Source organism: Aulonocara stuartgranti (genome assembly GCF_965226115.1).
Source record: "Aulonocara stuartgranti genome assembly, chromosome: 13".
NCBI classification, from domain to species: Eukaryota; Metazoa; Chordata; class Actinopteri; order Cichliformes; family Cichlidae; genus Aulonocara; species Aulonocara stuartgranti.
Window position 1 is genome coordinate 31,142,938 of NC_138949.1, and position 15,049 is coordinate 31,157,986.

The window sequence follows — 15,049 nt, forward strand, 5'->3', positions numbered from 1 at the left end:
ATCATGAAGGCAAGTGAGAATGGTGGACCTTAAAGACTCAGGGACGACAAGCTGAAAGGTGACATTTTCACCTGATTTGCGGGTTCTGTAGAGGAGACCATTTTTCAGTTCCAAACGTTTCCACTCTTTGAGCATTAGTTTAAGCTCTAAGGATGCAGAGTTAGGATTGGAATTTGCTTCACCTCCATTTTCTAACATGTTGACCACATACCCAATAATTGGGTCAGACCTCTGATGCTGTTGGAGTTCTACCTCACTATAGGTAGGTATGACAGAACAACCTAATGTTCCATCATCTGCGTAGACGTCTGGCACCGCATCGGTATGTAGAGCAAGGGACTCTACCAAAGTGATAGAAGGTAGGCTATTGTCAGATTCACCTAAGAGATGACGGTGGCACAAGACACTGAATGTGTCAGCTGTCACATCTTGTCTGTTGGGAGATGAAGAGAGATGATGGGAAGCGAATTGTTTCATTCGCTCTTTTTCTTCAAGAGAAGCATAGTCATCATCCACAGTATCATGTGGCCGCCTAGAGAGGCCATCTGCATCTTGATTGCTCTTACCAGCACGATACTTAATATTAAAGTCGAAGGTGGAGAGAGCGGCCAACCAGCGGTAGCTGGCAGCATCGAGCTTGGCTGACTTCAAAACATAGGTCAATGGGTTGTTGTCCGTTAAAACCGTGAATGTGTTCCCGTAGAGATAATCTTGGAACTTCTCTACAATGGACCACTTTAATGCAAGAAATTCCAGTTTATGAGCTGGATACCGCTTTTCACTGGGTGAAAGTCCTCTACTTGCGTAGGCAATAACCCTCACTTCACCATCCTGTTCTTGATACAAGGCTGCCCCTAACCCAGAGGTGCTCGCATCAGTATGGAGGACGTATGGTAATTTTGGGTTAGCATATCCAAGCACTGGAGCTGATGTCAGTTTCTCTATGATTACCTCAAAAGCTTCCTGACAAGCAGGTGTCCAACGGCTGGAAAGAGGCTCTTTAGGGTTCAAGTATCCGCTAGGACCGGGTGTCACCTTTCTGCCCTTCCTGTATGGTGGGTAGCCTTTGGTAAGATCATTCAGGGGTTTGACAATTTTTGAATAGTCCTTCACAAACCGTCGATAGTACCCTGCAAAACCTAGGAAAGACTTGAGGTCACTGAGCGTCTGGGGTCTTGGCCAGGTTTTGAGAGCTCTGACCTTCTCAGGATCGGTCTCTACACCTTTGGTAGACACGATGTGTCCTAGGTATCGCACAGAACTTTGGAAGAAGGAGCATTTTTTGGGAGAAAGTTTCAACCCATATTCTCTCAGTTGCTGAAGGACACGTAGAAGCCTGGTTTCATGTTCCTCCAAAGTGCTGGAGAACACGATGATGTCATCTATGAACACCAGAACTTCTTTCAGATTGAGGCTGCCCATACACCGTTCCATTAAGCGCTGGAAGGTGCTGGGAGCGTTGGTGATCCCCTGGGGCATACGGTTAAACTCGTAAAATCCCAAGGGGCACACAAAAGCTGTCTTGGGCTTATCACATTCCTCCATCTCAATCTGGTAATAACCAGACTTGAGATCCATTACTGAAAACCATTTGGATCCAGCAAGGGCTGAGAAAGCCTCTTCAAGGTTTGGAAGTGCGTACGCATCTCGTATTGTTAACGCATTGAGCTTACGATAATCAATACAAAGACGGACCTCTCCATTCTTCTTTTTAACCACCACAATCGGTGAAGCATAAGGGGACTCTGATTCACGGATTACTCCTGCATCAAGGAGTGCTTGCAAGTGCTTCCTCACAGCTTCATAATCATTTGGGTGGATTGGCCTGGACTTTTGCTTAAAGGGTGCTTCGTCCTTTAAGTTTATGTGATGTGTGACTTTAGATACATGTCCAAGATCCAAATCATGCTGGGCAAAAACATCAGCATAGGCACTTAGACGCTGGGTAACCCTCTCTTTCCACTCCTGCGGGAGGGGAGAATTGCCAAAGTCAAATGTCAAATCTGGGTGAGCAGGTTCATCAACTGGCTGTGCAGTAACATTACAACATTTCACAGTGTCATCATTTTTGGTTGAAATGGGTGATTCGTCATATATCTTTGCAGGACTATGGAGCTCTGCAATGACACATCTAGAAGGCAGTGTTACGTCATGCTCAGTTTCATTTCTCACCCATATAGGTAACCTATGAGGATGCTTCTTGGGCAAAGTGACAAGACAGCACTCCACAAAAATTCCCCCTGGTAAGGTGGATGTCGTTGGCTGTTCAACAATGGCACATTCACCAGCACTGCTGGATCTGACACAGCCTTCAAGGAGGACCCTCCCTTGAGCTGGTACTACGTGTTGCACCTTGCCCTTAAGAGTTACAAAGCCATCGTTTCCGGCTAGGTTTATCTCTCTCCTGACCTTGAGTGTACGGAGGATCTGCCTGTAGCCATAGACCGACGACAAATCATTGGGATCTTTACCTTGACAATATTCGTCGTACAGAACATCAAGTGCATTTGTCCCAATCAGCACAGGCAAGTCACAGTTAGAGCGTAAGTCAGGTACTACTAAAGCAAGGCTAGAAACCTCAGGCTCAGTTTCAATAAAGCTTTTTGGAAACTTAAGGCTGATGGGTATGTATCCCAAGTAAGGAACATTTTGGCCACTAGCAGCCTCAACATCCAGGCCACTGATAGGCTGAATGGGATGTTCTGAAAGATTGGTGTTGTAAAATGAAGCGGACACTGTGGTCACTTGAGACCCAGTGTCAAGGAGACAACTGCAATTGACTCCCGACACGGTAACATTTGCTGTACATTTCTGTCCTACAAGTCCCTTGGGTAACCTAATCTGGGGTCGTGCTGCACGAGAGAGAGAAGATGCTTTGCTCTGAGGATCCGGTTTGGGACGTTCATGATTACTTTCAGTTCCTGGTAGTCCCTCCCCAGAAACTGATTTTAGTTTAAAGCTGACATATTCTGTTCCTCCCAGACTTGTAGTTTTTGGTTGAACTCCTTACGTTTCATTTCAACTAGTTCAGGGTTTGGTTCATTGCTGCAAGAGGGAGCAATATGACCATCCTCGCCGCACCTGAAGCAGTACCATGGGCGTGGCTTCTTAGTGGGCTTAGTCTCACTTGGGTCAGATTTCTCTTTAGGAAGAATCTTGAACTTAGGTTTGGTTTTCTTATTTGGCTTGTCAGAGTTCTGGCTTGAACTGTCAATAGCTGATGCTTTCAGTGAAGCCACTTGGGCTTGTAGCTTTGCAAGTTTCCTTTCTAACTTATGTGCATCAAAAGGCACTAGCCTATCATTAACAGCTGATACGTCTGTATCATCAGTGACATACTCTCCTACTTCAAGGGAGTTCAAATGTGCCTTAGGTTTAGAAATGCCTAAGTGCTGTTTCATTCGGCTGGACTTTGCGCTTGCCGGTCCTCCTCAGTACGTAGCATGAGGAGCAACTCTGGAAATGAAGGTGGCTTGTCCTTCTTCTGCTCAAGCTGCAAGGTTGTGATCAAGCTGTTATTCCAGCAACCTCTACAAAACTGTTTAAGCAGTTGGCGATCTGAATCATTTGTAGTGACGCCACCTCTTTTAATGACTTTACTCAGGGTTATCTGCAACCGCTGTAAATAGGCAGAAGGCTTTTCACCTGAGTTCTGGTTTGTGCTCAGGAATTTGGCAAAAAGCTCATCCCCATCATCAACAGTACCATACGCTGAGTCAAGAAGGCTGAGATAGTCATGGGGAGAAGCGTTATGACCAAGGTGCTTTACAATGTTAGCAGCTGGTGGAAGAAGGCTCTCAACTATTTTCCTTACCATATGTTTGTCAGATATGGTACAATCTATGAGGTGGAATTCAACATTGTTGCGCCACGTATCATAATCAGCTTCGAAAGTAGAGCAAGGGGTTTTCCCTGAGAAGGGCCTGAGCTTTGCATGACCTTGAGAAGGCATTTCATTGTTCTTAATGACATGCTCAACTACTACTCTCTGTACTTCAGGTGTAGTGAGCTGTTCAGGTGGTAAGTAGATAGTGGTTTTTCTGTGCGAGGGAGTCACTTCTACACTTGGAGAGGATGAGTGAGAGTCATGCTCAGGCAAGTGGGTTAAATCACTGCCCAGTTTAAGAGGACTTTGATGCTCTATGATGGCTGGTTCATCTTGGTCTGTGTCACTAGTGAGCTGCAGATTCTGATTAGGCACTGTTACATTTGGCCCAACTGCGGGATCACTCTCAGTGGACTTCTTCATTCTGGCCAGCTCATCTAGTAAAACCTTCTCAAAATCTGCACCACTCAGTTTAGCAAGCCCTTTCAGTTCAGTTAGGTAAGAATGGGTTAAACATGAACCCCTGTCTGCAGCATACAGCGCAGACAGAAGCTGGATATGATGGACAACACTTGGGTTACGGCTTTGTCTTTTGCAAGGCAAGCTATCCTTAAGGAACTGGACTGGTTCACCTGATTGGAACTCCACAATGGCTGTGTTTTTAAACTGTGCCTCTGTGCTAGTTACTTTGATTACTCTTCCAATAGAACCAAACTGCCCTAAGTAATCAATAACCTCATTGTCAACCTCATCGCCTGTTAACCCTCCTACTAGGACAGAGTTAGGTACTTTGACACCTTCACTTTGGATTACATCCATGTTGTCTTATTGCTCCAACCCAGAATGTCATGGACAATTGTAATGATTTGACCCAAAAGGCATGAAAGCACCAGTTGCTCAACTTCCAAAATAAAAGGAATTAAACCTCCTGGCTGGCTCGCCACGTTTTGTGTAGCGCCTCTACTCAGGACCAGTACACTCTCACTTCAAATAGAGACCCTAGACATCTTTCTAGGTTCAGGAGGAGGTTTTGTTTTGGAGACTCACAAAAGGAGTTGGCTTGGAAGTGAATAACTGGGACCTTTATTGCCTCAGTACCATTTATATACATATACAACACAATAACCCAAATTACACACTAATAGTGCATTTTAAAGGTGAATACATGTAAAACAAAACAAAATAAAGACATTTAAATGGAAGATTTATACTGAACAGTATCAGAGCTCTTTGGAATGAATGAAACAGATTAAAGTGTTCCTGTTGTGAAGTTTGAATTGTCCAGTCTGAATTGTCCTTTAAAGTCGTTGAAAACCCAAACAGGTGTACTGTAGGGGAATTGTCAGTGTGCAAACCCTATTATCCGGGTAGGAAAAGTAGTGCATAGGGCTTATCTGTAATCCAGGGTTGCTTGAATCAGTTTCTCAGGCAAATCCCACAATCCGATCGCATGGCTGGCCACACCATTTCATGATCATCCAGGATCTCATTTGGGCTGTTCTCGCCGTCAGTGGTTCTCCAGAATTCTTCTAGTAGTTCAAAAAAAAAACCAATCTACACAAACAGTGCAGAACAATCAATTTCTTTTCCCACTTTGTGTTCTTAACATGAGCTCATTAACTTCTTTTCCAAATGTATTAATCACAAATGGCATTCCCTTTAGCTTTACCAAGTTACAAGAGTTACAGTAACTTGTTTGTACCAGTATCAACAATTTTATCAAAATTACATCACAACAAAGAACATCAGCAGCTTAAACTGTAATGTAAACAGTCATAGCAATGAAAGCGACATTCATCCTTAAGGCTTACAAGCAAATGTAACTTAATTCAGTGCAAATACTATTAAACTTGAAATATGCTCATATCTATTAAGACATAACCATTCTAATATAAACAGAGCTATTGCTTCTACTTGAATACCTCCCCGATCGGAATATGGCTTCAGCGGGGTGGGGTGGCTAACAGCTATTAGCAGCTAGCATCGCATCTAGCATCGGCATCGTTTAGCTCAAAGCATTCAACACTTATAACACACTGTAAAGAACAACAGGAGAAGTGAAACAACACGCCAGATTCTCATAGCTCCCGATTGGTTTTTGTTCAAAGGTTTCTGAGCTGAATCGGCTAGTGAAATACATTATCTAACTTAACAGGTAGCTAACGAAAGCACGTGACTCACCGGGATTTTCAGACACAAATAACTTGACAGACGTTATTCCCTTTGTGGTCAGAGTTCGGGGCCTAATAAAAGAGTACCATTTATACGTAAAACAATCTGGTCTCATTAACCGGGTTGCAGTATTGCATACCAAGATACTTTTTCCATGCGCTCCGACACGTACTTGACCGCCATCAGAGGGAAGATCTCACAGGAAGAGAGAGGTAATACTTCCTGCGCACTAGACGCAAGGTCGTCAGAACACAAGACTGCATCACAGCGCCCCCTTGTGACAATAACAGGCTATAGCCTTAGATTACAAAAAGGGATTTTGCAGCCCTGTATTTCACATGGGTTACATATACATACACACACACACACACACACACACACACACACACACACACACACACACACACACACACAGATATTAAAAAGATGATTTAAGACCTTTGTGTAGAACAGGATATTTGCATTTGCAGCCCCGTGGGTTCAAAGTGTTTTACATACAATAAGGTCTGCTGCTAACAATACGTGGACATATGCGCAGACCCACAGGGGCTAGACCTCAGGACTTGAATGTTCGGCCAGCTGTCTGCCGCTGGGTTGCTGGCAATGCTCCACCTCTGAGCTCACTCCTAACCTCATCTGAGTGCACATTTACACAGAAGCATGAAAGTGCACATGCGTGGGAACACACACACACATAGTGTCAGCCCACTGTCTTCGGTACCTGTGGTGCTGTATTTAGATTTGGCCATCTGTTCTGTCACCTGACAGGTGTAGGTGCAGTTCTTTTTCTTACTCTTTTTTTTCCACTCTCTCTCTTTGCCCTCCACTCTTTCTGAGGATGTATGAAAGAGTCATATGTATCAAAATTTACATGTATAATCAAATGCAGGGTCGACTGAGCAAACAGTCATTCTGTGTCACCCCCAAAAGCCCATTTTTCTCAGTGAAGTAAAATAAATCAATCACAAGAACTCAAGTGTAATGATAAATGATAAAGCACTGTAACCCATCGATTAAAACCATAAATGACATGGATGAAGTGTTCAGTGAAGTCAGCCAACTAGGTAAAGCCTAGCAGATAGCTAAACACCATATCTGGCTACTTTGATACCCACTTGTCACACATAGCAGCCGCACTCTTAATGTGCATAACTTTAGGCCTTAATACAGTTTAAATGGGTGAGTTATACAATGCCACCTGCATAGTTGCATTAAAGTGGGAAAATGGCTTTAGAGACTAAAACCATGTTTGTAGGCTGTAAAGATGTTTATTTCTCCTGTAAAGTTGGACCATTTAACAATGAAACATATGGAGAGTTACTTAGAGTACAGAGGCCAGCTGTTGGCGTCAAATTCTAGCTGCACCAAAAAACTACATCATGACTACAGAAGTTAACACTACAGTGTTAAAACTGTAACTACACTGTTGAACCATGTTTTAAATTTATTGTCAGTCATTTCTGTGTAAATAGAGATTTTTTAAATCCAATTTACTCGAGCACTCTAAAGTTTTGAACAGATTTTTTTTGCCCAGTCCATCTCATTACTCTTTTAACCCAAAAAAAGAAGAAAAGTGTCAGAGAAACAGAGAAAAATCCAAGATGATTAACACCATTAAACTCATGCCTGTTATTGAAACAGATAGTAAACACAATCCCACCTTTTCAACAGCAGCACAGTTCTAGAATAAAATACATAATATCTTTTTCATATTCCAGTATAACTTTGAGCTCGTGGTATATGCCGATACCCAAACATTCTGTATGAGGGGAGTAGTACAACATAATTTTAATGGCTTTTATATAGTCATTTAGTGAAAGATGTGTGTAATGATCAGTCAGGCCAGATGGTACTGATCCATCATTCTTTGTTGATGAGGTCATTTGACAGCACACCTGCGGCTGCTTAAGCAGGTCATTGTGTGAAGGTAATCAGCATGAAGAAAAGCATGTGGTCCAAATGAAAATCTTTGCAGGTAGTTAATAATTTCAGCAGTGCGAGTTTTATATATGCCAAGGATCTTCTTTTCTTTCAGGATAATACTGCAAGTTTAGCTAAAGAACACTGAATGAGACGATCCATATGAGAACAGAGCAGACAGAGGTAAAGAAAAAAAGATGTGTCTATAAAAATAGCTCTGTGATTGTGCTTGAAACACCAACAGACTGAGTCACTCTGGCTGCCAACAATATATTGGCTGTCCCCAAGAGACACATAAGAAGACATAAAAACTTTATGAAAATCAAACAAAACATCAAATAAAGCGCAGTTAAAACAGAGAGAGCGAAATTAGAGAGAGTACTGATGACATAACTAGCTTAATATTTCAATGGACAGAAGTCTGTTGATGCAACACTTTGAGATGAAAAATTGAGATGCTTGACTCTGTTATTTGCAGCGTTGAAAAAGAAATTTTCTAAATTTTCACTCAACAGCTACTTAATTGGTTCTCGAGGTGAGTGTCTGGTCGATCAGAGAGAAAATGTTTAATTAATGAGCGTGTCGAACACACACTGAGGCATGCAAGTGTGCACAGTTAATTTTTTATTCAAAGCCGCACTCTTATGCACACTTGGCTCCTAAACAGGTGCCAGCAGACACACCAACATGAGCGTAAACACACGCACATACAACAAACACATAATCAGGCTGACTCAGCAAAACACAGCAAGTCTGCCGGCACTCTTCACGCCTTCATGTCCTCTGAAAAGCAAAGTTTTAAAGCTGAAGCTGTGATTTGTGCCAGACAGTTGTGATAAACACTTTATGAAAAAATATGTAGCTAACAACTAACCTATGTAAAAGTAAAGGGTCAAGAGACTAAGCATCATTGGCAGAAATACCACAGGTAACTAAAAATGAACAGAGTTAAAAAAAAAAAAAAAAAAAAAAAATAATATATATATATATATATATATATATATATATATATATATATATATATATATATATATATATATATATATATATTATGAAAGTAAGAGAGAGCAGATGTGCAGTGAAGAAATGGCAAACGAAGAAGGAAAGAGCATCTCATTAATATTTAAAGGGCAAAAGTCAATGGAGCTGTTTATGTCACATTTCAAAGAAAAGACAGGAAAGAAGAAAGGATTTCTTTTCTTCTTATTTTATTGAGGCTGCAGTGCACACTTTGAACTGCCTGAGCTTAATTGGAATCACTATGGAAATTGGAGATGCAATTTATTTCCTTAATTATCTGAAAGTTGAACATTTCTCTTCTCTTGAATAAATTTACACTGGCTGGTATCCATGCATGCTACAGAGTGACAGGGACTTTCTGACTTTTTACCCTCCAAAACAAAACCTAAAGTATGTTGTTACATATTGACAGACAACACACTAAAAGATTTTTAAAAGAAGATACCCTGCACAAACACATTCAAGGCCTGCTGGCACAAACACCGAATCAATTCTTTCTGGTCACTGCTGAATAAACAGAGGACCTCAACTTCAAAGCCTGAATGAGAAAGCAGGAGAGGCTGAAAAAGTCAAGGAGAGTTGAGAGCATTGCTCAGTCTTTATCGAGCATTTTACTTAATCTTCCATGTGTACCTGCCTTTTTACATTAGGACATCTTTCATCAGACAGCTCATCACCTACTTTACTTCTGTGGAAGCTCTTTTATCCATTCCTGGCTTTTGTGTGTGCGTGCGTGCGTGCATGTTTGTATATGTGTGTGGGTGTGTGTGTGTGTGTGTGCACTGGATTATTCCAGCTCTAACTTTTAGTCTCTAAATCAAACAAACGTCACCAAAGATCCCAGATTTCTGCTGGTTTAGCTTTATCATATTATCATTATTAGCACGTAAACAGTGCATGTTGCTCCTAATATATTATTTTCCCAAACTTCAATATAGAGGGCATTTTGTATTCTTTACTTGTGGACCTTTGGTGTATATCAAGACCTCATTTAAGGTGTTTTTGTATGCAATGTCCCATTGGTCAGTATAAATACACAAATTCCCTTTGACCTATCTGGTAATTTGCTACCCCAGCCTTTTTCCAGAGTTCTCTTTTAAATTCAATGCTATGCTAAGCTACTAACCTTTAGCTTTATACTTAATGGAGAGTCATTTCCATAGTATTGATCTACTCGTCTAGCTCTCAAAAGGCAATAAGCATATTTCCCAAAATGCCACGAAAAAACAGTTATTTCATGTCAATAAAATGTAATTTTTACAGTGCAATAGGCAGCACAGGTGACAAAAAGATTCAGCAGCTCGCCGAGCTTTATCCAAATTGTCAGCTGTAATAAGCCTTCCACCCTGAGTTGAGCACAGGGCAGACAAGCCAATCAGTGACATAAGCAGGGTGTGACTGGCTAATTAGCTACTGTGCTGGTACTATATAATGTAATTTACAACCACATAAATGTTGCTCCTGCAGTTTCCTTTGAGAAGACTATCTAAGGCACTTTCAGTTTGGTCTAAAAAAGGGAAGAAGAACGTTTTGTGGAGTAAGGTCATGATGCTCATTTTTCCTGGAAAAGTGCAAATATCTTTTTTACTTTTAAACCAATGGGGGGATCCATCTGCTGCAAGAGAAGGTGGCATTTATCCCCAAATTTTCGGTGCATTTGTCAGAGATGCCCTGAATAAAGTCAAGCTAAAAGAGGATGTTTTCCATTACAGGAGATGGTATCTAGTGTGCGCATTTGAGTCTTTAAATGTTTAAATATGCCATCTCTTCCTTTCTTTCTCCATCGCTCTTCTTCTTCACATACACTATCTCTGTCCCTCAGAGGAATTAGGTGACTCAGAAACCAATTAAACTGAATTGCTACTGCTAGACAGAAGAGGAGGAAGAGGAGGAGAGTGGGGAGGTAGAAGAAAGGGATTTAGAAGGAGAAAGGGAGGTAGAGAGGGAGGTGAGGAATTGGAGATACTGACGAGAAGCAGAATTTCAAAACAGACGCCTACATTATCCTGCTCATTAAAGACTCAGATGCTTTGGTATTAGAGAGCTGTTTCTGGAGTGTTTGTGTGTGTCTGTGTGCATAATGTGTGGGTGCATTCATGCCTATTTGCGTGAGTGTATGTGTGCATAAATCTGTATTCATAATGTGCATGTGCATGTACAGTATGTCTTTGTCCATGGTTGTTTGTTGATATTCAGAAAAGTGTTTGCTTATGCAAATCAGATATGAATAAAATCCTTTGAATATGAGCATGTTGTAGTTACAGCAAGTTCCTCTACTCAAATCTGTGTGGGGGAGAACTTGGCAGGAATACAGCAGGAGTTTGGTGCTACTAGATGGAAAACAGCCTTCCTAAGAATACTAGGATGGAATAAACATGTCTTCCATCTTCATCAATACGATGTGTATTCACTTTTTGTATCTATATTTCTGTAACTTTAGTAGTAGTATGCAGTCAGCAGACATTTCACATATGATGTGGACACTGGCATAAATGAAATCTTAGCTGTGCGCCTTTGAAGGATGGGGGTTGGAGGATTTGAGTTTAAAGTGAGCGCCACAGTGATGCTACTTTAGAAACGTGAATAGATAGAAATGGAGGTTGCCTGACTGCTCATCGGTTTATTATCTGTTGATGTTCAGGGTCTGGCTGCAGGATTCACTCAGCTCACTCTGGGTTCTTGGCTAGCCTAGCATTAGCATGCTGTCCGTGGCAGCATAATTCAGCTGTTTCTCTGCTGAATGCAGTTTGAAATTTACCATCATGCTCTCGTCCTTTTGTGTATAAAAATAAAAGTAATTCACGTTGTAGACTGTGGCACTATTCAGCTAATCCAGCACAACTCAAATAAGCTGATTATAGCGCAAGTGCAAGTGGAACTGATACCCAGGCATGCAGACTACTGAGAACCGGTTCTCTACAAGAACCAGGTCGCGATTCCCATTCCTGCTGGTATGCCATTTAAATTTACTGCATATGACAGATGCCCACAGCAAATGAACCAATGCTAATATCCAACTCAAATGTTGAGATATGTAGATCTATCCTGACCACTCTCATAGTGCAGTCTTGAATTTATTTATTTTTTTGTCTACAGGCGATTGCTTGTGATTGATCAGCTGTATCACTGTGTGTCTGTGTTGTGTCATTTTGTCATCATTGATGACACAATCAGTCATAATTAGTTTAACAGATCTGCGCCAGCACTGCACTGATTATTTTACAATTTTCTTTTATAATTTAGATTTTTTTCGTTTTCTGTGACATCTCTTCTGCTCTGGGTCAATCTGACCCGCAACATAACAGGACGGTTAAGAAATATGTGCTCCTCGTACTTCTTGAGCAGATTAGAAATTTCAATAAACCCAATTATCCAGTGTTTTTGTTTACCTCAATTTACTGTCCACTCTGAAACTGAAAAGTCTTTCTCTGTGAATTTCTGTTTTTAAATATGTTTAGAAAACACAATAAACCAAAAGTCATAACTCAAAATGTAGCTCGGAAAAATCAGCTCAGTCTGTTCTGATATATAACACATTTCAACTAAATAAGTAAGCACCCCTTCAACCTTTCAACATACTCACCTGTTGGCAATATTGCACTTCCTGTTTTCATCAATGAAAACACAAATGAAACCAAAGTGCCAAATCTCAAAGCAATGATCCCAGCTGGAAGCCCTTGTAAGTTTCCTTTTATGTTTTGTTTGTTACTGCAGGTACATTGCTTAGGCACGTATTCTCCGCAGTGCAAATCCACATTGTTTTCTGTCTTAAAAGAGTAAAATACAAACCCAAATAAGAGAAATAACCAAAGCTAACATTGTGTGCAGCTAGAAGACTCATTCTTCACTCCTGGAAGTTTTTCTTTCTATCGCTCTGTCTCTCTTTCTTTCCCTCCTCACATTTTGAATCCATCTGTTCTTCCATCTCTTTCTGTGACACTCGTCTGCTCTTACCCCTCTTCTCACTCGTTCTCAGGAACGACCTGTACTCCACACAAATCCTCACACTCTGCTGTGCGTGAGAGTGTTCCTCTGCATATGTGTGTGAATTCATGCATGTGTGTTGTCTCCCAGGTTGTTATCTGTTTGATGTGTGATCAAAGGGCCTCTCAACTAGGATGAGCAGCCAAATAAACCAAGCTGGGTCTGTGTGTATGTGGACGTGTGCTTTGTCTGTATGTGTTTGTTTGGTGCATTATTTTGTATGTTCAGTTTGTTTGCATCATATATGGACTCAATGGTATCATCCCCCCATGTCGTGACATGGTCTTGTATGAGGACTGTGTAGAGACATGCTTGTTTGTATTTGCCTATGGTTCACTGGCTGCTGCTGCCATGCTTATACATGCAAAACACAACAAATCAGTAATGGATGCACTTAGGGTATCGGTGTCACAGATGCAGCAAGAGGCATTTATTGTTACATGCGACCACTTTGAAAATATAGCATATATATATATATATATGTGTGTGTGTGTGTGTGTGTGTGTGTGTGTGTGTGTTTGCATGTTTATATGTATTTTTAAACATGCAAACACAATCACACAAACAATGAAATGTAGTATTAGATGAAAAATTGATGACATTAAATAAAAAAGATTATGGTAAATGGCCTGTATTTGTATAGCGCTTTTCTAGTCCCTAAGGACCCCAAAGCGCTTTACACATCCAGTCATCCACCCATTCACACACACACATTCACACACACTGGTGATGGTAAGCTACATTGTAGCCACAGCCACCCTGGGGCGCACTGACAGAGGCGAGGCTGCCAGACACTGGCGCCACCGGGCCCTCTGACCACCACCAGTAGGCAACGGGTGAAGTGTCTTGCCCAAGGAAACAATGACTGAGACTGTCCAAGCCGGGGCTCGAACCGGCAACCTTCCAATTACAAGGCAAACTCCCAACTCTTGAGCCACGATCGCCCCAGATCATATGCCAAAGGTCAAACTATGGTGAAAAAGTGAAGCTAACACGTCTTTATTTCCTTGAATCAGGAAGACTGGTTTCTTTCATCTTCGGTTACCTTCAAAAGTGAAGCCATTCCTCCGTTTCAGAGACTTTGAGAGAGCTATCCATGCCTTCATTTCATCTCACCTCGACTTTTGTAATAGTCTTTACTCAGGTGTCATTCTGTCATCAGTTAGCCGACTGCAGCTGGTCCAAAACGCTGCAGCACGGTTACTAACTGGCACACGCAGGCAAGAATACATATCTCCCATACTAGCATCCATACACTGGCTGCCAGTTAGTTTTCGAACTGATTTTAAGATTTTATTACTCGTTCTTAAGGCATTGCACAGGTTAGCACTCTCATACCTTTCTGATCTTTTAAATTGGTACACTCCTGCAAGATCACTGAGGTCTGCAGATCAATTGGTCCAGATTAAAGCACAGAGGAGACGGGGCCTTTGCTGTGACTGCTCCTAAATTGTGGAACAAACTGCCCATTTATATCAAGACCTCCCCAACATTAGACACTTTCAAAACCCGTCTGACAACCCACTTTATTCCTTGGCTTTTAACCTCCCAGGACCTGGCGTCCACATATGAGGACATCATATTTTGGGTTGTCTAGACCACAATACTAAATTTTGCTCTACAGGGGCCTGATATCCACTTATGAGGACATTATACTGCCTCTGTTCTATCAAAAATTAAAACGAATGAGCAAAATCAGGTAAAAAGATAATTCTTTGTTTTTACATTCATCAGGTCCCGATCAGCCCAAATAGCAAAGAGAAATAAAAAAATACATGCCATGAAAGAATTGGGGTTTTAGGAGGTTAAATCAGAATGAGTTTGTACTACTTTTATTTTTCTTATTTCTTACTCAAATCTTCTCATTTTATGCTTCTTTTTCTTAGTTTTTATCATGTCTTCCTATGTTTTTTTTTAATCTCTTTTGATTATCTTAAATGTACAGCACCTTGGTCAACAGTTGTTGTTTTAAATTTGCCTTATAAATAATTTTGACCTCGACTTTGAATTCCCGCCTGAGCCTGGTTCTAAAAGCCACGATCCCCACGATCTCCATGTTACAACTGTCCACTTTTAGAACTGATATATATATATATATATATGTATATATATATATATATATATATA

General features: G+C 41.1%; 1 protein-coding gene across 2 annotated transcripts in view; it reads left to right on the forward strand.

Moving 5' to 3' along the window:
- The window catches only part of nrg3a (neuregulin 3a), a 360,904-nt gene that overhangs the window by 80,874 nt on the left and 264,981 nt on the right, over window positions 1–15,049 (forward strand). The gene's annotated exons all lie outside the window — the stretch shown is intronic.